This window comes from Lissotriton vulgaris, chromosome 2_1, assembly GCF_964263255.1.
Source record: "Lissotriton vulgaris chromosome 2_1, aLisVul1.2, whole genome shotgun sequence".
Taxonomy (NCBI): domain Eukaryota; kingdom Metazoa; phylum Chordata; class Amphibia; order Caudata; family Salamandridae; genus Lissotriton; species Lissotriton vulgaris.
This window is the reverse complement of record NC_141687.1, coordinates 1,160,530,081-1,160,552,256: the sequence shown is the minus strand read 5'-3', so window position 1 is coordinate 1,160,552,256 and position 22,176 is coordinate 1,160,530,081.

Sequence of the window (22,176 nt, the reverse complement as noted above, 5' to 3'; positions counted from 1 at the left end):
AGAGTTAATTTTGCACATGAAAAAAGTATAGTGATTAGAGATGATTGTGGGGATAAAGAGGTGTTAAGGTCTAGTAGGACCGAAGCAGCCGTAGTGGTGGGATATGAAATATTTTTTAGTCTCAGTACACTCAATATGTCGCCCCAAAAGTTCTTTAGTTTGGGGCAAGAGTACAAGATATGAGCTAAATTAGCTGCTTCCAGCGAACATTTGGGGCATTTGGTACGGCTACTGAAGGAGGGGTTTGATGACCATTTGGTAATTCTTTCTGGTGTGTAATATAACATGCAGGTCGTTCTGTATTGTTGTAGCCGAAGGCTGGATGATCGTACAAGATTATTTATATTAGTAAGAGAGTGCTCTATCTGGTTAGGAGTAATATTTAGGTTTAGCTGGGTACTCCATTTCGCCGCCAGTTTGTCGCTGTCGTTGGTTCTAAGGAGGCTGAGTATTTTATAAGATTCGCTGATAACTGATTTGTTCTTATTTGAATAGAGGCAAGTCCAGATATCGCAATCAGAAATATTTTGTATCTTTTTATAATTGATCAGATAGTCATGGATTTGCATATATTTGAACCTTGAAGATTCCGGTAGGTCGTATAGCTGCTTAAGTGTATTGAATTCTAGAAACCCCTGCGAGCCGTAAAGATCCTCCAGCGTCTTAATCCCAAAAGAAGCCCAACTATTAGTGATAGAATCTGTGAAGATAGCCGGGAGACCTGGGTTGCCCCACAACGGAAGTTTTGAGTGATAAAAATTTGTTTTGCAATGTTTTAATATATTATTCCAAATCCTAGCAATGTCTCTGGCGGTCTTGAACTTTACCCTTTTGTAGTAGTTCGGGTCATTGATTCTAAACAGAAAGAATGAGGAGTCTTGTTTCAGCATAAAAGAATGAAAAAAAAGGGGAGTTCTATCTCTGTGTAGTACTGAGCGTATACGAGTAAAAAATGAGGACCAAAAATATAGTTTGAAGTCTGGGACATTCAGCCCTCCTTTGTTTAGATTATTTTTCATTATTTTTAATGACCTTCTGGCCCTTTTGTAGCCCCAAATAAAACTGCTCAGGAGCCCGTCTAGATGCTGAAAAAATGTATTGTTAAGTGACAGCGGGATGGAGCGAAATAAGTATACAAATTTTGGCAGAACTTTCATTTTGATAAGGTTAATTCTACTAATCATATTTAAGGGCAGTTTGTTCCATTTTTTCAGAATAAGAGTAGTTTTTTTAGTCAAGTCGTTATAGTTTATATTGTTAATGTTTTGTAGTCTGGCTGTTAGTTTAACCCCAAGATATGTGGCCTCTTTGCAGATCTCAGGTATAGGGACAGATGGGGAGTAATTCGATATGACTTGCGTCTTCTGAACATTAAGCTTGTAACCTGACACCTTCCCAAATTTCTCGGCCTCAAGGTAAATTCCTTTTAGTGCTTTGGCAATGTCCATGGTATATACGGCGATGTCATCAGCGTAGGCTGTCATTTTCAGCTCCTGTGAGCTGAAATTGAATGGGATAATCACATTTTGAAGGTGGAGTGCAAGTAAAAAAGGTTCGAGTGAGAGGGCAAATAAAAGAGGTGAGAGAGGACAACCTTGCAGAGTCCCTCGCATTATAGGGAATTCTGATGAAGTCAGGCCTCCGTAGCTAATGCAAGCGGTGGGTTTGTCATAAAGTGCTTTTATACCCTTCAGAAAGTTTCCCCCAAGACCCATTTTAGATAGTGCTCGCCAGAGATAGGTCCACCCCACTCGGTCAAAAGCCTTTTCGGCATCTAATAATATCATGCCGAGTGGAGTGGACTTAACCTCCGCGATATCAAACGCTGTGATTGCCATGTTTACGTGCGCGGTTGTATCTCGCCCTAAGATAAAGCCATGTTGTTGTTGATTGACAATTTTGGGCATAAAAGGGGCTAATCTATTTGCCATGATCTTAGCGAATATTTTCGCATCAGTGTTGATCAGAGAGATGGGTCGGTATGACCCTCTCTCTTCCTTATTTTTCCCTTTTTTTTAAAAAAAAACTATTTTTGTCCTGTTCCAGGATTTAGGAGCCGTTCCGTTTGGTCCAATCGATTGCATTACTTCCAATAATAGCTGTTCTAATTCTTGGCCGCAAGTTTTGTAGAGTTCCAGAGGTATTGTGTCCTCTCCTGCCGCTTTCCCTGTTGGTAGCGAGTTAATAGCCTGTTGTAGTTCATTCAGTGATATGGCATTAGAGAGTACATCCAAGCCTAATGGGTTCACTGTACTCACTGGATGTTCTTCTACATATTCCTCAATTGATTCTATATCGGCAGGATTTTCTGGGGTATATAGGTTTCTGTAATATTCAGCGAATTGATTGAGTATATCTTGTGGCTGATTATATATTTTGTTCCCTTGTCCTCGGATTTTAGAAATTAAGGTATCTGCTCTATCTTCTGCTACTTTATATGCTAAGACTTTGCCAATTTTGTCCCCACCCTCATATTGGGCTATTTTGAATTTTTGGATCCTAGTGCTGTTTTTCCTAATAAGGTTAGATTTTATATCAGTTTTCAATGTGCTAAGTTTTAGGTTAATTTCCATTACTGCTGCGGGGTTATGCTGTAATGCATTAACAAGTAAATCTTCCAATTTGGTTATACTATTTAGTAGTGTAAGCTTGTGCTGCTTCTGTTCTGCATTTTGCCTGAAGACATAGGCTTGAGTGAGCCCTCTGATACTTGCCTTACAAGAGTCCCATACCATGCAGCACCCGGTTGAATTTCTATTAATGGTTATATATTCATTGAGATGAGTTTTGAGCTGTTTCACATAATTTGGATCAGAAAGCAAGTGTCTTGGAAAAGAGAAAGGCCTAGGTGGTGTCCGCGTGCTTTGTGTATCGAATGTTATTATGAGTGCATTGTGATCAGATGTTATCCGGGGACAGAGAATCATAGAACCAGCCTGTAATAATTTATCGCTAGTTAGAGCCAAATCTATTCTAGTGCACGTCTTGTGGGGCGCAGAATAGTATGTGAAGCCCGGTATAGATGGATACAAATATCTCCAAGCATCTTTAATATTGTGTGTCCGGCAAATATCTATTATGGACAGCCTGGTCTTGTGCATCCTTTGATGAGCATTCGGTTTGGTAGTATCTATTTTGTAGTCCAGAATACAGTTAAAATCCCCCATTATTATGAATTCCCCCTCCCAGCCCAAAAGTTTCACATTTAGTTGGTCAAAGTGTTTTGGGTCATCTACATTTGGGCCGTAGACTACGCATAAGACATACTTAGTGTTAGCGTAATTGATTTGCGCTATGGCCCATCTGCCATCCTTGTCATGAGCGGTTTGAAGTACCTCTACCCTGAGTCGTTTGTCCTTAAGAATGACAACTCCTCTTGTAGGATTCCCAAAAGTGGAACAAACCAAAACTTCATATCCCAGTTGACTTAAGATTTTCCTGTCTTTCCATACGATGTGGGTTTCTGATAATAAGCAAAAATGAGGGTTATGTAGTTTCAATTCCTCTGATACTAAGGATCTTTTGCTTTTGCTATTAAGTCCTGCCACGTTCCAGGCTAAACATCTAATTAGATGCATTTAGATGTCTGTTGAAATAATGCGCCCCTCTTCAGATAACCAAATAATAAGGCTAAAGCTAGTTCTCTTAAGCCTCTACAACATATAGTAATGCCGCAAAAAAACCATGAGTTGCGAATTTTATCAATTAGTTCCCACTTGTCATCCTGCACACAAATTTTATTATATTCCCCCCCCCCCCCTGGCTCCCCTAGCCCCCATCTTGCGGAGATGTTGTCCCTCCCCCCTCCCCCCCCCTTGATTCTCGCCCCAGCCGGGGAAGAACCACCCCCCAGTGAATGCTGCCGTTAGTAAGGCAGCGTGTGTGGTGACGCAACCTGTGTCACTCTCACCCCCCCCCCTCCATAAAGCAAAAATCATTAAACATGCATAAGTCTTTTTCGTTTCCTTTCGATTTTTCTCATTTTCTCCCCCTCTAATTTCGTGAGTTTGTGGAGTTGTGCCCCCCATACTCCCATTAGATAATTTGTTCTGACATCAGTCTTTACTTATTTACTTCTGATGTTAAATTGTTTCTGGGTCTAGCTCTGGCTAGATATAATGCTGGAGAGATAATTCTCTGCTTCCTTAACATCATTAAAGAAATGGGTTCGCCCATTTCTTATAACCTTTAGACGAGCAGGTTCTTGGAGGAAAACTTGCCCACCATGGGCCTTAATTGGATCCATCAGTTTGCGAAACTGCCACCTTTTGTCCATAGTGTCCCTACTGAGATCGGAGCGTGCGAAAAGCGAGAATTCTCCTACAGCTACTGGGGAGTTGGGGCAGGCTCTCTGCCAGACCGCTTGTCGTAGAAGGAAATTGCCGAAGTAAATTAGGAATGGGCGTGGAAATTGGTTCTCTCTATTCTTCTGAAACAGAGGTAAACGGTGGGCCCTTTGGATTTGTGAATCCCAGTCCCAGTCTGACAGGTCCGGGAAAGCCTTCTGAAGGACCCCTACAATGTAGGCTCTAGGGTCTGCGCCCTCTGATCTCTCCGGAATTCCAAAAAGTCTTAGGTTGGAGCGCCTTTGACGATTCTCCAAATCCTCAACTTTTAGCTGTAGTACCTTCAGTTGATCATCGTGTTTTTCCACTGTTTTTATCATTTTGGTGTTTGTCTCCTCCACCTGTACCACCCGTTCCTGTAGCTCAATGGTATCTTGAGAGACCCCCCCAATTTTAGCCGTGAGATCTTGTAAGACAGATTGCGTCTTGTTATTATCTTCTCTAAGCTGAAGAAAGTATTCTTGTGCTTCCGCCCGCTGATTGCTCAGTTGTTTGCTCAGAACCGTTAGTATTTCATCTAAGGAGGGAGGAGTATCAGTTGCTGCATTTCTTGTAGCCGTTGTAGGAGAAGCAATGGCAGGGCCCGGGGGTGTCGCCGTTGAGAAGGAGGGGCTTGTTGTTGCCGGGGAGGACGGTTGGATGGCTGATGGTGAGTTATTGGCTTCGTCCAATAATGTTAGCTCCAAGCTGTAGGATGATCCGTTAGCTTGCTCTTGAGGTTGTAGCCCGTCCAACTTGTCCCCCAAAGGCATGATACCTGGGCTGATCAATATACTTTTCTCCGGGGAGGTCGTGACTGGTAGAGGGTCGGTAGGGCTCCCACCTGATAGCCTCAGTGTCATGTTTTTAACCAAACCCTTTGCTACAATCCAGTTTCTAAGTGGACTTTTTTCTAAGATATGCTTCTTCAGAGCGGGATTACTGCTTGTCTTTTGTTTGAGTCGTTTGGAGATAGCACCAGCTTTGCTACTTTTCTTTGTTTTTGGTTTCCCCTTGATTTTGTTCTGTGAAGCGCACCCCCCTGTTAATAGATCTGCTGACCTATCATCCTCTATCTCTGATTCGACCTCACAGTCCTCATAGGAGTCCAGCTCGGCATCAGCTGGGAGCAGCATATTTGCTATATTCTCATTTGACCCCCCGGGCTTGTTACCCACATCTTCAGGTATCGCCTCTAGGTTGCTTGTAATGAGATCAATAGAGGTCGGTTTGGGTAGATGGGGTGGTGGCTCTGGCAGCATCTGTGGAGCTTTACCCCTATTGGGGTCTAGCGCTTCTGGTGTCATAGTGCTCGCGTGCAAGGGGTCAGGATCAACACCTTGGTTACTCAGAGTCAAATGATGTGAGGCAGACCCTTCTGCCACCCCCCCTGCCTTTGCCTGTGTTTTGTCCCGGTTTTGTCCGTTTTGGATACTAAACCCTTAATCTGTGGCACATTAGATGAAATTGAGGACTTCGTTACCTGTTTGGCTGTACCCGTTGAGGATTTCACTTCTGCTGCTGAGATCGAGACTGCAGAAGCAGAGACTGTAGCAGGGGGGTCGCTATTTTCCGTCAGAGCGCCGTCGAGGTGGATCTCAAGGGTTTGCAGAGAGGTGGCGGCTGCCGTCGGGACTGCCGCGGATGAAACGGTGATCGTAGCAGCTGTGGAAGAAGTGGCGGCTGAAAGCGAGGTAATTACTGCTGCTGCCGCCGTAGTCGTAGCCGTCATCGCCTAATTGCTGTTTCGTGTCTGGCGTGACGGCATCTGCGAAGGGTTCTTTGGGGTCATCCTTTGGGTCCCACGCACTCCGGCAGTCGCTCGCCGGTTGACGAAGAGACCAGAACAGCTGAGCCCGGAGTTACCGATCCGTGCACCAAACAGCTGTCGTAACAGCCAGGCAGCTTCGAGGAGCAAAAGCATCGGTTGATTGGAGCAGAGAGAGCCGCCGTAGTGAGCCTGCTCTGTAACCTCAGTGAGATTACAGCTTTCGTTTCAGCATTCGTTCCGCGAGGGTTCTAGGAGGGAGAGTGAGGAGTGGAGCTTACAGGTGAGTCAGCCGGCACGGATCCTCACTCCGCCATTTTGGAAATATTCCTTAGTGCCACGCTGACATGCCATCAAATTAATGAGCTGAGATTCTAGATGATCATCTCTCTGGTGCACTTTATCCATAAAATTGTTTGCAGATACATTTTGCAGATGTATTCCAGATTTTAAAATCTGGTTGACTGCATATGAAAGTCCAGACAAGTCACTTTCAAACAAAAAAGATTAAATATATATGGGATACATTGTTGAAATCTTGGATCTTCTGCACATAATCTTGTTCTCAGATATTCAGATGAAGGAATCTGCACAGGACGTTCATCATATCGTCCTCCTTTTCCAGTTGGGAACAACTGTGGAAAACAAGCTCTCTTCCCATACACTCATGGGAGTTTCTTTTGCTTTTTTCATTTGGAACAAATCAATAGTGTTCCCCATCACTTCTTTTGAATGTAGTGGATGCACACTGTAATGTTCATAGATTTCTTCACATCTTAACATATCCACTTTTTCAATTTGTCCAATTGACGTTTCAGTATCTTCTGCTAAAACTATTTGTTCTTCTCCCATATAAATATCCTTATAGTATGTATTGTTCTTTATCAAATACAATGTTGCCTTTTGCACTTTCTTAACATCCACTAACTCCTGACAGATTTTCTTATTCTTAGTCGGCACACCACTAACAAGAATAACTAGTGGTTCACTTTCTACACTTTCTACACCAATAGTTTCAATATTTTTCTTTAAATCTAACAGTAAATATACAACTCTTCCTTTTAATCCTCTTTGTAAATCTGAAGGAGGCAATTTACCTGTTTTAGGCTCCATACGAACAATAGCCTGAAAAGGGTGCACACATTGAATGAGAATAGACTCATAGGTGTTTAAATCTATAAATTCTGGAGGAATAGCAACCAACTCTAGATTATTATGAACCGCTCTAGCGGGCATTATATTCTCATCTAATTTGTTATAACAATATTTACAAATACGTTGATCAGAACCCAAATCAAAACAATTCTCTACCAACAAATAAGTTGCAAATTCTTTCTATTTATCAATATTTTCTTTTTCACTTTTTAAATACAGATCAACACTCCTAGTCTGATTTTTTTAGTGAGCTCAGCGACAACAAATTCAAGAATAATTTGGCCTTTCATCTGAAATCACCTTAAACTTTGTAATTTCATTTACAAAAATGTTTGTACATATGTTCAACATTCTCTACAACATTTTCTTCTATTAATGTCTCAGTTTCTGCACACTCTTGTTCAGGACCAAAGTAACAAAACTCGATTTCATCACAAACCTTCACATCTGATACTGACCCATGCAAAAGAGAACTGTTTAACTCATTTAACTTTAGTGCCAGACTTTTTGCATAATACAATCTTCTCACTAACTTCCGCATTTGAGTATGATGGACTGCCAACATCCTGAAATGGTGAAAATACTTTGACAAGCCAAAGAATGACCATGCAAACCAGTATATTTTCTCACTCTGCAAGGGTCTAGTCCTTGCACCAGCTTCATCTTTTGTTTAACACTTTTTTACAATATGCATGTAAGAAATTGCGTAAATTATCAATAGATTCTTGTCGTACAAGACAAATACTACTACAAATACTACTACAACCCCAAGTGTACTCTGGGGCTTTAGGACGTCTGCCTAGAACTTCATCAGCTATCACTTCCTCTGCATTTCTATGAACCATTTGCTCTTTCTCAAGTGGACAACCATTTTCAATCTCATATGCTGGACCATTGGTGTCAACTGCATGCAACAAATTATTGCTCTGTAAATAAATCTCTTCATTAAAAAAGGCTCAGAATTTGAAGAGTGTTTCCATTTCCCTAAAAAAAAATCACAAAAATGACTTCGGTTAATTACTCTTTACCTCTCACTTTTGGCCTTCATTAAGTGGATTGGTTTATCTAGTGATCGAGTTCTGTTTATTACTAAAATAGTTTTCTCTTTACTTCAAAAGCCTTTTCAACAATGGATTCTATATGCTTCTTTTTTATAAAATTGTGTTCTCTTCCTATATTTCTTTGTATGTTTTAGTAAATTATGGACTACTCTATTGAAAAATATTTTTTTGCGCAATTCTTTATATTGATTTTTTCTTCTTTTACTATAAGCCGTATCCTCTTTTTTTTCATTGCCTTTTTTTCCTTTCCTGTAGTTGGCACTTTTTTTATGCTTGGAACATTTTCACTGCTTTCCACATTTGCATTTTTTTTCTAAATCTAGTATATTTATTATGAAGTCTTTTGTGGTCTCACCAGAAATGTTTCTTTTTTTGGCTGCATTATGTTGGTCTTCAAATACTTGTGGTTGAGTTTTTTCAAGTAAGTATCCTTTTTCTGACATTTTCTTCTTCTTTGTTTCTCTGGCATGATAACTTTATTTTAAGGATGATAAACAGTATCTGTAAAAAATAAACATGAATAGGTATTTATTAACAACTTAAAAAAAATATACATTATAGATTTTTATTACTATACAAACACTTTTCATATCAATTCTGACAAAAAAAGTATAGCCCTGAAGCACAACTGTAAAGAATGGCAGAGTTTCCCTCTCACTTTGAACACATATACACCTTCACATCAAATCACATTGCTTCCTTCATTAATTGAAAAGCAAACACACATTTCTATTGGTTACACATTTCAACCCTTTCCAAATGACATGCATTTCAACTCTCCCCCATTCTGCCTTCTGCCTGTTACCATAGAAACACTTTATGGAACACTTAACTGAGCACACAGGTCAAAAGTTCATCACACAATGTTCCTAATCAAAACAGCAAGTGTGCTTGACTTTTCAATATACCATCTTATCTTATGTAACATTCCTTTCAATCAGTTTTTGTTAACCAATAAGAATCATGGTTTTAAAAAACAGAAACATGCACCCTAGTTTTCAGTGTAGAATGTTGTCAAACAACCAATCATTTCTTTTCTTTTTTCCAAACTGCATCTTATCCAACATTTTAGAAAAATCTTAGTTTTCAAACTGCCATTTCATTTACAAGGACCATCTGAGTGCATCCAGACCTCCCTTCAACATGCTTAGAGTGTGGATTGTGGGACACAGCTATATTTTTTTATATAGGAGCCAAAGGTATGCAGAACACAAAGGAAATCACAAATACCTAGGTTTACCAAATGTAGACATTAAATGGATTGGACAGAGAGGGTTAAAGTGGCATCAATTGATGCCATTGGTGAAATCCTTTTTGCATCTCCAACACCCTGACCTCATAATTGTGCACTGTGGTGGCAATGACCCAGGCTCTTTGACTGGGGTAGGTCTGGAAATGCTAATGAAGGACACCTTTGCAGAACTGATGTCACTTTTCCCCCAAACTGCCTTTATCTATTCTAACATATGCCAAAGGCAGAAATGGAACTGGTCCAATCAATATTGTCCACAGATTGAGAAAACTAGGAAACGTGAATAAATCTGTTTCTGCTTTTCTCCGAGACTATGGAATGGGGTACATATACCACAACAATTTGCATTTCAATATGCATGGCATTTATTGGAGAGATGGTGTACAATTTTCAGATGAGGGGAACAGAGTCTTCCTCTTGAACTTTAGACTCTGCATTGGTACTTAAAATCTCTCAATAAACACAAGGGCTCTTTTTAGAGCCACCTAACAACTAAACACATAAGCTTGATGTATATTTGAAAAATATTATTTGTTTTTTTGGCCAGGAGTCACGCAACCAACATGCGAAAGTCGTGCAGCAAAACCATATGAGTCATGCACCAAACCCGCTGGGGTCGCACATCCTACGTGTTAGAAACCATGCATCCAACGTGTACACACCAGGGGGTGCACTGAGCACCGCGATGGGTGCGCGACTCCTAATTTTATGTTAAAAAAAAATAGCCCCTATCACTACTTTTTATTATCCCGGGGACCCCATACCCCAGGGCTTATTTAATACGTTGGGGACCGTTGGGGGAGCCCCAATGCCCCCACAGTCCCAGCCAGCTCCCCACGTACTTCGGGAGCCAGCATTGCTTTTCCTCAGGGAGAGCCGCTTACGTGCTGCACCCCCTGAGAAAAAGCAATCTGCTTTCCTATTTGGAATAGAGCAGGTTCCCTGCTCTCTCTTCCAAAAAGGAAAGCAGTTTGCAATGACAGGGTAGGAGCCGCCCTACCATTGCAAACAGCAGTGTCCCGGGGGTGGGCACCCAGGGACACTGCAGGAGCTGGCCCTGGGGGGTGGTGGTCCCCAGGGCCATCTTGGGCTCCAGGAAGGGGGCCTCATGGCCCCACTCCCACATTTTTCGAAAGCCTCGGGGGTGCTGGTCCCTGGTGCTGCGGGGGGCCCTGTGAGCCCCCCACATATATTAAATTAGAACTCTGGGGGTGTTGGTCCTGGGGCAGTGTGGGGGGATTGGGACCCCACACACTATTTTTTAATAATGCCCCTGTGATTCCCCCCCCGGGGGCAAATTACCAAAGATGAGCGGAAGCCCACATTTCTTTTTTTCAAATTATCGCTAGGATGTGCGTATCCTACGCGCACCCCACGACTTTAAAAAAAAAATTGGGACCCCCTGAGCAGACCTAGAGGGTCAGGGTGTGTCTACTCTGCCCCCTTTTCACGGGCTTCTTCAGGCTCTCCTCTACCGAGGCATAAAATGACTGCCAACAGTTTCTAGTTTCGAATGTTGACAACAATTGATAGCCAATTAGCATTCAGTGCGTGATCGGAAGGGTGCGCTTATGGTACGATGACAATGCGCGCAGTATCCGCGGATCCACCGAGCACACAGATATATATGTACTTTTAAATGTCATTTTCTCAAAAACTACTGAACAGATTTACACCAAATAAGCAAAAAGCATGAGTCTGAACCAAGGACTACCTATTTGGCAAATTTGGTGTAATTCCGTTCAGCAGTTCGGGCTGTAGCTGCGGCTAAAGGACCTAGGGGAAATTGCATAGGGAAAACATGTTTTGGGACCCCCCTTTTTTCTCCGCCCCCGCTTCACTAATCACCCCCCAAACTTTCAGGGAAGGAGCAGAACTGAGCTGGCCAAATGTTTGGATAATTTCACGCAGATTCATGAACCGGCGCAAAAGTTATTCCAAATAGAATGTTGTGGATTTCCTATAGATAATAGGTCCTAACTATAACGCCAGTAGGTTATATATATATATATATATTCACTGAAAAAACCATAGGTTTCACACCAGTTATAGTTAGCTGGAAATTTTACTGATATAAAACCATTGAAATTCCCACGTTATAGTTAGTCGGACTCACTATAACTTGCGCGTACAATGCACTGCTGATGACATCACTCATGACATCACTGATGAGACCATCCAGTGAATGTGTGTCTTTCTGAAAAATAAATTTGTTTTATATATGTATTTGTAAAGGTCGATGGAAGAATAAATGTTTAAATAAGTGTGTAAATGGATGTTTTTTTAAAAAAAATTGGTTGGGTAACTGGCATATTATGTGTATCTTAGTGAATACATATATTAGCGAGTATTGTTTAAATATTTAAATGTTTGTATCAGTGTTTCTCTTTGTGTATAAGTGGCTGCATGGGGTTGGTGACTGACTCACTGTTTGTATGTGTTTTGAAGACAGCATATGTGCAGGACTGTATGGGTGGATGAGTGTATATATGTGTGTGTTAGTGAGTGAATGAATGGCTCACTAGTGTCTTCATTAGTAACGACATATATTTTAATCTAGTATATGTGAGTATTGATGTATATAAGTGAGTATAGTATATATAGTGAGAGATTGTAGGAGTTCCTGTGTAAATAAGTATGTGTTTCTATAAGTGATTGTTTAAGAGAGTAAGTATGGGTAAGTTTCCTTAGAAGTAAGGTGGCAGTGTGTGTATAAATGTATATGCAAAGAAATGGATGTTTAATAGTTTATTTGCATGTGTGAGTATGTGTGTGAGTAACTTTTGGATGATTGCTGATGTGTAACAGGATGTGTAGGTGTATCACTACATATGATGAGTGAGTATATGTATGAGTGACTATATAGAACTGTTGGTGAATGAGTGGATGTGTATATAGATGGTGGAATTACTGAATTGGTTGTTGTTACTGGTTTGGGTATCTCCATTTTTTAGAAAATGTTTGTTTCTATTTTTGAATATGTGTTTCAAGCGTTACATTACACTGAAATTAGGTCTGTCACTCTGTCACAAGGATGGTGTCATCAGTGATGTCATGAGTGATGTCATCAGCAGTGCATTGTACGCGCAAGTTATAGTGAGTCCGACTAACTATAACGTGGGAATTTCAATGGTTTTATATCAGTAAAATTTCCAGCTAACTATAACTGGTGTGAAACCTATGGTTTTTTCAGTGAATTTCATAGGTTTTTTAAATGCTAATTCCTAACTATAACTGGTGTGAAACCTATGGTTTTTTCAGTGAATTTCATAGGTTTTTTTAATGCTAATTCCTTTGTATATCGAGTTTCTAACCTTTTTTTTTTTACAATTTGCTGTTTTTTTTAAGTATTCATTTTTTTTATAATTTTTTTCTTTTGCGCTCTGGGTGCGCGCTCCTGGAAGCTTTCAGCTAAGCTCTCCTGTAAGCTTCTCCGAGAGCTCATCTGAAAGCGCACCCAGAGCGCAACTGTCGTTCGTGAAAAAAAAATATGAATGAAAAGTTAATAATAATGCAAAACATTTCGTACCATACAAATAAAATTTGTTTTTTTTAATATTGAAAATGATTATGCATTTCTATTAAAGATTGATGACGTCACTTCAGCGCACAACGTACGTGCCCTCGGAAGCGCCTACGTGCGCGGCTCCTAAACGCACGCAAAAGCGCCTACGATCGCGCCACGTGTGCGCCCCGGAAGCGCCTACGATCGCGCCACGTGTGCGCCCCGGAAGCGCCTACGATCGCGCAGCGTAAACGCACCCGGAAGTGCACCCGAGCGCGCAGCGTAAGCGCGTCGGGTCATGTGACCCTAAAATAACACTTTTCATTGGTTGCTAACAGTTTTTTTTTACAATGAATGAAATCCCCACCCATTTCCTTCACTTCTTCTTTCACTTTTGTGACTGAAAGACCTGCTTTTTTGCTGCTCCTTTTTTCTTGGTTCATCATGGCTGCCAGATCATCCAGCAGTGAAGATGACTTCATTGATGAAGAGCCACCTACCCCAAAGGTGAAGGGACATTTCATTTGGAAATTTTTTAAGTTTCCAGAAGGCCAGAAGAAGGTGAATGCACCAAAAGTAGAGTGCAGGATCTGCAAAAAGGTCCTGTCACGGGGTAACCCCCTAAAAAAATACTCTTTTGGCAACTTCACCATGATTCGCCATGTGGAGACCAGGCACCCCCAGAATTTTGCCCGAGAAAGTGTCAGGGCTCTGGCACAGGAGGTTCCCTCTACATCAACAGGAGGAGCAACTTCTTCTGGAAGAGACCAATCTCAGGGGCAGGTAGCAAACATCCAACCTGCATTCAACCATGGGCTCGTCAGATGCAGATACTGCAATCAACTCCTCACCTATGGGGAGCAAAGTGTCCTGCTCATGGTTCGGGCATTAGAGAACCATCACTGCCCTTCCCACCCCTAATTTTTTTCTTTTCTTTTTGCTCCTGTTGAGCAGTTTCTATTCCCTGTTTTTGTTCCTCTTCAGTTAAAAGAAGAAAACCAAAAGTTCTTTTCAGAACTACCTCCAATTCTCATCAAAGAGCTATAATCTTAAAAAATGAAGAGTAAGTGAAATATAGTGCATTGATAATTGAAAGGAGAATGAGTAAGAAAGAACAGAAAGGTATGAGAGGTGAAAGGAAGTGAAGTAGGAGGACTGAAAGAAGGTGAGTGTTAGAAAAGAAATTTATGACACAGTGAATAAACTGGAGGCCTCATTTCTGAAAAGTGACGCATCGCTACGTGAAAATAGCGATGCGTCACTTATCTGGACGCACTCCTTATGACATTCCACATATGTCATATTTAATATATGACTAATCAATTCGCAAGGAGTTACAGATATGTCAGTATTTCTGACATATCTCTAAACACAAAAGTAACGCATTGCAGGAGTGCGTCACAAAAGTGACGCAACTCCAGTAATGTGTCCTTTCACATGGAAAAAGCACCATGTGAAAGGTTTGCTGAGAAGCAGGCGCAAGATTTTGGCGCAACTGCATCCTAAAAGTGACGCACTGCGTCATTATTAGCAAGCTTTTTGCAAGGAACACCCCCTCTGCATGCATTATACCTGACACTATTTTTTAAAAAGTGACGCATCTAGGTACATGGGTCACTTTTTAAAACTCTGCGCCATATTGTATCTGCATCAGGTATAATGTATGCAGAGGGGGCAATCCCTCGCAAAAAGCTTGGTAATAACAACGTACTGAAATCTATGAGATTTCCCTGCGTCATTTTTTGGATGCTATTGCGTCAAAATTTTGCGCCGGCCTCGCATCACTTTTATGTTTACACATATGTCAGAAATACTGACGTATCTGTAACTCCTTGCAACATGATTCGTCATACATTAAATATGACACATCTGGAATGTCATAAGGACTGTGTACAGAAAAGTGACGCATCACACCAACAGTGTAATAAAATGTGCCTCGTTGCACTATATTTAAAGGATGCAACAGCATCCTAAAAGTGACGCAGTGAAATCTCAAACATTTCACTGCGTCGCTATTACAAAGCTTTTTGTGGGGGAACACCCCCTCTGCATACATTATACCTGACGCTATTTTAAAAAGTGACGCATCTAGGTACATGGGTCACTTTTTAAAACTCTGCGCCATATTGTATCTGCAACATGATTCGTCATACATTAAATATGACACATCTGGAACGTCATAAGGAGTGCGCACAGAAAAGTGACGCATAACACCAGCAGTGTAATAAAATGTACCTCGTTGCACTATATTTAAAAAGTGACGCATCTAGATAGATGCGTCACTTTTTGAATATTGCATAACAATGCGCATTTTTTTACACCGCTGGTGCGTCACAAAAATTGACGCACAGGAAGCGCAAAACTAACAGCGCAAGGCCTTCATAAATATAGTCCTGGATTTAGGGGGTCAGAGGGGGTCTACTCTTCCCCCTTATGATCCAATCAGCTTCCTGCGCGCAAGTCGCTCGTCGCGCCTGGAGCGCTCTCCCGTGCGCGCACGGGAGAGCGCATATTCCCGCGCAAAACGAAAAAAAAATTTTAATGCCCTGCAGGACCCTATTTTAGTCCCTACATCAAACCTAGGGGGTCAGAGGGGGTCTACTCTTCCCCCTTATGGTCATTTGCCCCTTTTTTTTTCAAACCCCTTCTGTCTCGATTTTACCGAGACACAAGATGGCGGCCGCTCCGCACTGTTTAGAATGTTTACAGACAACTGAGATCCAATCAGCTTCCTGCGCGCAAGTCGCGTGTCGCGCCTGGAGCGCACTCCCGTGCGCGCACGGGAGCGCGGCTATAGATATATATATTTTTTTGAACCTTAATTACTTAAAATCCACTGGAGCACATATCTTGAGACATAGCAAAGGCACATCGGGCTACCAGTCCCTACAATTTTGCCAAGTTTGGTGGAAATCCATTCAGCCGTTCGGGCTAAAAGTGAAATCGACCGCCCTATGGAAATTAACATGGGGAAAACGCGTTTTGGGACCCCCCTTTTATCTCGGCCCCCGCTTGACGAATCCCCCCCAAACTTTCAGGGAAGGACCGGACCGCCATGAGACCATTTTCCTGAAAATTTCATGCAGATTCGTCAACCGGCGCCAAAGTTATTCAAAATAGAATGTTGAGATTTAACATTGAAAATTATCCTAACTATAACTACCTACTGGCGACCGCCAGTAGGTAATATATATATATATATATATATATATTTCACAAGTAAACGTCCCTTGGTTGAGGAGGAGCGGCCAGTCAGCTGGTGCAGGCGACGAGTCAAGGACAAGACTTGTGATTTATTATCTAGCAATTAAGAAAATACACCGCACTCTTCTCGGATGATTAAAGCAGTTTAATCCAGCTCAGAAAAACTTCCTTGAAGGAAGTTTTTCTGAGCTGGATTAAATTGCTTTAATCATCCGAGAAGAGTGCGGTGTATTTTCTTAATTGCTAGATAATATATATATATATATATATATATATATATATATATATATATATATATATATATATATATATATATATATATATATATATATAAATATATATATATATATATCACCTCCACAAAATGATCCGTGAAAGAGGCCACATACTAAGGCGGCTTCAATGTAGCAGGCACAGAACTTCCTGCTCATAAATCCAACACAATCTTTCTCTTGAACAGAAAAAGCCATAGAGCCATGATTCTGTGGAGTTTCCAGTGCTTTATTAAACAAACAAAGTTCATCAGTTGCTTGCAATTGTTCTCTGTCCCAATGAGTTTCAACTCCATTCTTGAGTCTTGTTCAAGGGAAAATAATCACATCAATTGCTTTTCTGAATTGACCATGTTTTATCTGATGAATTGTTGTTTTATTTTACGCACTGAATTGGCTTTTAAAATGACACTCTGCAGTGTATGCAAGATGCCTAAAATGCTGCATGAAAATATTAAGTGCCGGTTTGCATTCATTGCGCATGCTGAAAGTAAATGACAAATGCAAAAACAACAGTTGATGGCCAGAATGCAGAACAATGTCGTATATTCACCCCAGTACAGAGATCTGGGCTTAAATCCTTTGTTTTTTCGCTCACGATGCCTTTCCAGTTTGAACCCAGCCATATGCAAATCAGTCTTGACCATGTGCCCCATGGGAACAGTCCTGCCAGAACTGCCAAGCCAGGTCCTCCCTGGACTGGAAACAAGCATCCTAGGACCGGTTTCGGGCTTTCAGCCCTCATCAGCCAGGATAGCTTGATTCCAGTGGCATGGAGAGCACAGGACTCACGTCTGAGCATACCCGTCCCACTCGGGGTGACAAATGCAAAAACAACAGTTGATGGACAGAATGCAGAACAATGTCATACATTCAACCCAGTACAGAGATCTGGACCTAAATCCATCGTTTTTTTGCTCACCATGCCTTTCCAGTTTGAACCCAGCCATATGCAAATCAGTCTCGACCCTGTGCCCCATGGGAACAGTCCAGCCCAAACTGCCAAGCCAGGTCCCCCCTGGACTGGAAACAAGCATCCTAGGACCGGTTTTGGCTTTCAGCCCTCATGAGCCAGGATAGCTTGATTCCAGTGGCATGGAGAGCACGGGACTCACGTCTGAGCTTACCCGTCCCACTCGGGGTGATAAATGCAAAAAAAAAGTTGATGGACAGAATGCAGAACAATGTAATACATTCACCCCAGCAAAAGTAAATGACATTCAGGCTCCGTGTATTATGTAATCAGGGGGTCTATAAAACATGGTCATTTCAGAAAAGCAAGTGATGTGATTATTTTCCTGTGAACAAGACTCAAGAATGGAGTTGAAACGCGTTGGGACAGAGAACAATTGCAAGCAACTGATGAATTTTGTTTGTTTAATAAAGCACTGGAAACTCCACGGAATCATGGCTCAATGGCTTTTTCTGTTCAAGAGAAAGATTGTGTTGGATATATATATATATATATATATATATATTACCTACTGGCTATCGCCAGTAGGTATATATAGTTAGGATTTATTCCCTATGGGATTTTTGAAAATTCTATGTCTAATAACTTTGGCGTTTGTGGACGGAATCGGCTGAAATTTTCAGGAAAATGGCACATTTTGTTTCTGAGCAGCCCTTGAAAATTTGGGGGGGTTTTGTCAAGGGGGGGCCGAGAAAAAAGGGGGGTCCCAAAACGCGTTTTTCCCATGTTAATTTCCATAGGGCGGTTGGACTCACTTTTAGCTTGAACGGCTGAATGGATTTGCACGAAACTTGGCAAAATTGTAGGGACTGTTAGCCCGATGTGCCTTTGCTGGGTCTCAATATATGTGCTCCAGTAGTTTTTGAGAAATTAACGTTCAAAACAAGATATATATCTGTAACAGCGCTCCGGGCTGCGCTCCGGTTCGCTTACTTTTCGCGAAACGGAACTTTGCGCGCAGAAAGCTGATTGGCTCTCCGGTGTCTGTCAACATTCTAAACAGTCCGGAGCGGCCGCCATCTTATCTCTCGGTAGGATCGAGAGAGAAGAAGAGGTGAAAAACGAAGGGGGAATTTAATGAAAGGGGGCAAGGTATACCCCTCTTGATCCCCTAGGAATGTTGTTGGGGTTATTATAGGGTCCCGTGGGGAAAATAAAAAAAAAATGATTTTTCACGGTAGAAGCGCTTCACGGGCCGCGAACTGGGCCGCAAACTGGTAGCGAAACGGGAATTCGCCATTTTGTGCTTCGTTTTAATTAAATTACTAGGTATAAGGGGGTGCGGGAGACGTATCCTAATCCCCTATGTTTCCTGAGGGTGGCTGAGGAGGCTCATATATGTTGATACATCTCTTCCAGCGGCTGTGCGTGAGCTTTTTTTTTTTTTTGCTGCGTGACGTCTGTTAACGTTCGATTCGATGGAAATCAGGAAGTGTTGACCGCCAATTTGTCACTGCGATAAAATATTTTGTTATAAATGAATCCTTATTGATAAACATTGTCTGCGCCATCTTGCCTTTTTTCCAATGCCACAATTTTGTCGTGCACGGCAGCCATTTTAGATGCCAGGCTGGTCCCAGGCTATCACCTACCCCTGCGGATGTAGTTTATGGCCCCAGCTGTAGAGAATCCAGACATGCCAACCCTCCCGATTCAGGCGTGAGACTACTGATTTCAGTGCTAGTCTCCCGCCTCCCGATTTCTGCAAGCAAAAACCCGGGGGCATATTACCAACAACTAGCGATAATTTTTGTCTCTAACTTGTTTAGAGACAAAAATTATCGCCGCACATCGGCGATTTTTATCGCAGATAAACCTTGCTATTAGCAAGGTTTATCGCAAATGCGATAAAAAACGTCCGCAATGCATGAATATCGCAGAAAAGTCAGCGATATTCATGTATTATCGAGCAAATGCTCTTAGCCATGTTATCCACCTCCCATTGGATAACATGGCTAAGAACTGCTCAGGTCAGGTGTTAGCTTTTGGAGATATTCGCGCTTAGCGCGAATATCTCCAAAAGTTGGTAATAGGAGATAGCGATGTTAGGGACTGTTTCCAGTCGCTAACATCTTGGCACGCCCACTTTGCATGTCATTAGTGATAAATATCACTGACATGCAAAGCGGGGCCCAAGATGGTCGCTATCTCCTTTTAGCTGTCACTAACTGGTGTTAGCGACAGCTTGGTAATAGGGAGATAATTTTATCTCCGCTTTCTTGGCTTTTAAAGCCAAAAAAGCGGAGATAAACCCCCTTGATAATATGCCCCACGATTCCTCGGGGGTTTCAGTTGACAAGGCTTGGTATTGTGTTACGTGGTAATTCTTCCAGGAAACGTCAGAGGGTCGATGCAGGGGTTCTAGAAGGGGTGATAAACCATTTAAGCCTCATGAACAAGCGCATGGTCTTTTAAAGATCTGTGAAGTACTCGGGGCGGCGGTGTGTGTGTGTCCTCTTTCAGGAGCGGGCGGGGGGGGGGGCACTGCCAGCAACTTCCAGGCCAGGCAGTGTTCAACACTTGCATCACCCTTTCTCTGCCTGCTATTGCGCTCCATGCTTCGGAAAGGTAAGAAAAAGAACGTGCATTTGAGTTTGAAATGTCCGATCCTGTAGCAGTACACTTGCAAAGCCCACACATGACAATAACCCGATTCAAGGCCCCATTCACCCGATTTTTTAAAAATATATAGCACTCCAACAAAGTGGGATTATAAAACTTTATTAACTTTTAAATATAACGAACGGAACAAAAACTGTAAAAACATTTAAACATTTTTCACAAAAAAAAGCAACAATGGTCAGAAGCTGTCTTTTGTGCGAATAGTCCCAAGGCAGCACAACGTGCTGAGTTCTGGACAGCACCCAGGTGATGTCATCTGGGTGCCGCACTGGTTTTTGGGATCCTACAATGCAGCAAAGAAAAACAGCGTTGGGAGTCCAGGGTGTTGCGGAGGGAGGCCTTGTCAGTAGCGGTCTGTTGTGCGAATAGTTCCAAGGCAGCAGAACGCGCTGAGATGTTGATGGCACCCAGGTGATGTCCAGTAAACTGCTGCACTGGTTTTGGTATCCTACAATGCTGCTCCGAAAATTGGCATGGGGCGGCCCGAGGGGGGGGGAGTGGGGGAGGCGGCGTGAACGGGCCTCCCCAGGTGGCGGCCATCCAGCTGAGTTGCGCCCGCTCTTGCGGCTACAGCGTCTCGCTCACCATGTTGTTGAGTTGCTCCCACTCTTGCGGTGCAGCGATAGGCGGCTGCCACATGACTCTTAAAATGGCGGACGGCTCTTCGGTTTTGGGCCTGGTCCACTAAAATGGCCCTGGGACACCTTGGAACTCGGACGCTCGCCTGCTAGGGCTTGGGCTCCATTCTCGAAAGCGTCCCCTCAGCCGTGAAGATTCTACAAAAGTCTTGGGGGCCCTCGACTCCTGCAGGCTTCCGGTGGGGAGCGGCTGCCATGATTGCTCGCGGAATGACCACGACGGAGCCACGAGATGGTGGTGCTCTCATGCTGACGCCAGCTTCAGTCTGAATCATCCAGAAACAAGGTGGGGCTTTCATCGTTTGGGAAAAAAAAATGTTCTAAACCAATGAAAAGTGTTATTTTTAGGTCATATGACCAAGCCTTCCATCTTTAGGAAACCAAAAGTAAAATGAACCAATGAAAAGTTTTATAAACAAGTCACATGACCTGTTATGCGGCATAGGGCTACAAAAAGCGTAGAAAATCCGTTGGCACGTGAGGCGGCGTCAGTAGCGGACCGATGTGCGAATAGGCCGAAGGCAGCACAACGCGCCGAGATCCGGATGGCACCGAGTTAGTGTCCAGCAAGTTGCTGCACTGGTGTGGCTATCCTACAATGCTGCGCCGAAAGTCGGCGTGGGGCGCCCCGTTGGCCTGTGAGGTTGCGTCAGTCAGTGGGGGCTGTGCGTCTCCCCCAAGATGGAGGCTCCTCGGCTGCAGTGCGGCGCCCCTTAGCGTTTCACTCGCCGTCCAACTGAGTTGCGTCCGCACTTGCGGCTATAGTAGGCCAAAGGCAGCACAACGCGCCGAGATCCGGATGGCACCGAGGTGGTGTCCAGCAAATTGCCGCACTGGTGTGGCCATCCTACAATGCTGCGCCGAAAGACGGCGTGTCCAGCTGAGTTGCGGTCACTCTTGCGGTACAGTGACTCGAACGCGCCGAGATCCGGATGGCACCGAGGTGGTGTCCAGCAAGTTGCCGCACTGGTGTGGCCATCCTACAATGCTGCGCCGAAAGACGGCGTGTCCAGCTGAGTTCCGGTCACTCTTGCGGTACAGTGACTCGAACGCGCCGAGATCCGGATGGCACCGAGGTGGTGTCCAGCAAGTTGCCGCACTGGTGTGGCCATCCTACAATGCTGCGCCGAAAGTCAAATGAATTCAAGTGAGAGGCCTAATTTCACTTGTGTGTGTTGTCGACGCACTTATTATAAGAATCAGACTAAGTTGAAGACTGTCTGAAGCTTATTTGCACCTGCTGCAGCTTCACTATTGCCCTGGTGTGGCCAAAGGTCGCACATGACATAGGCGGCCGGCTCCCGAGGTCCGACTGAACTTTTTTCCTTTTCCTTTTTGCTTCTTGTCCCACAATCCATTTCATCTGAAGACATGACCAGGTCCCTGAATGTGTGCAGGGGG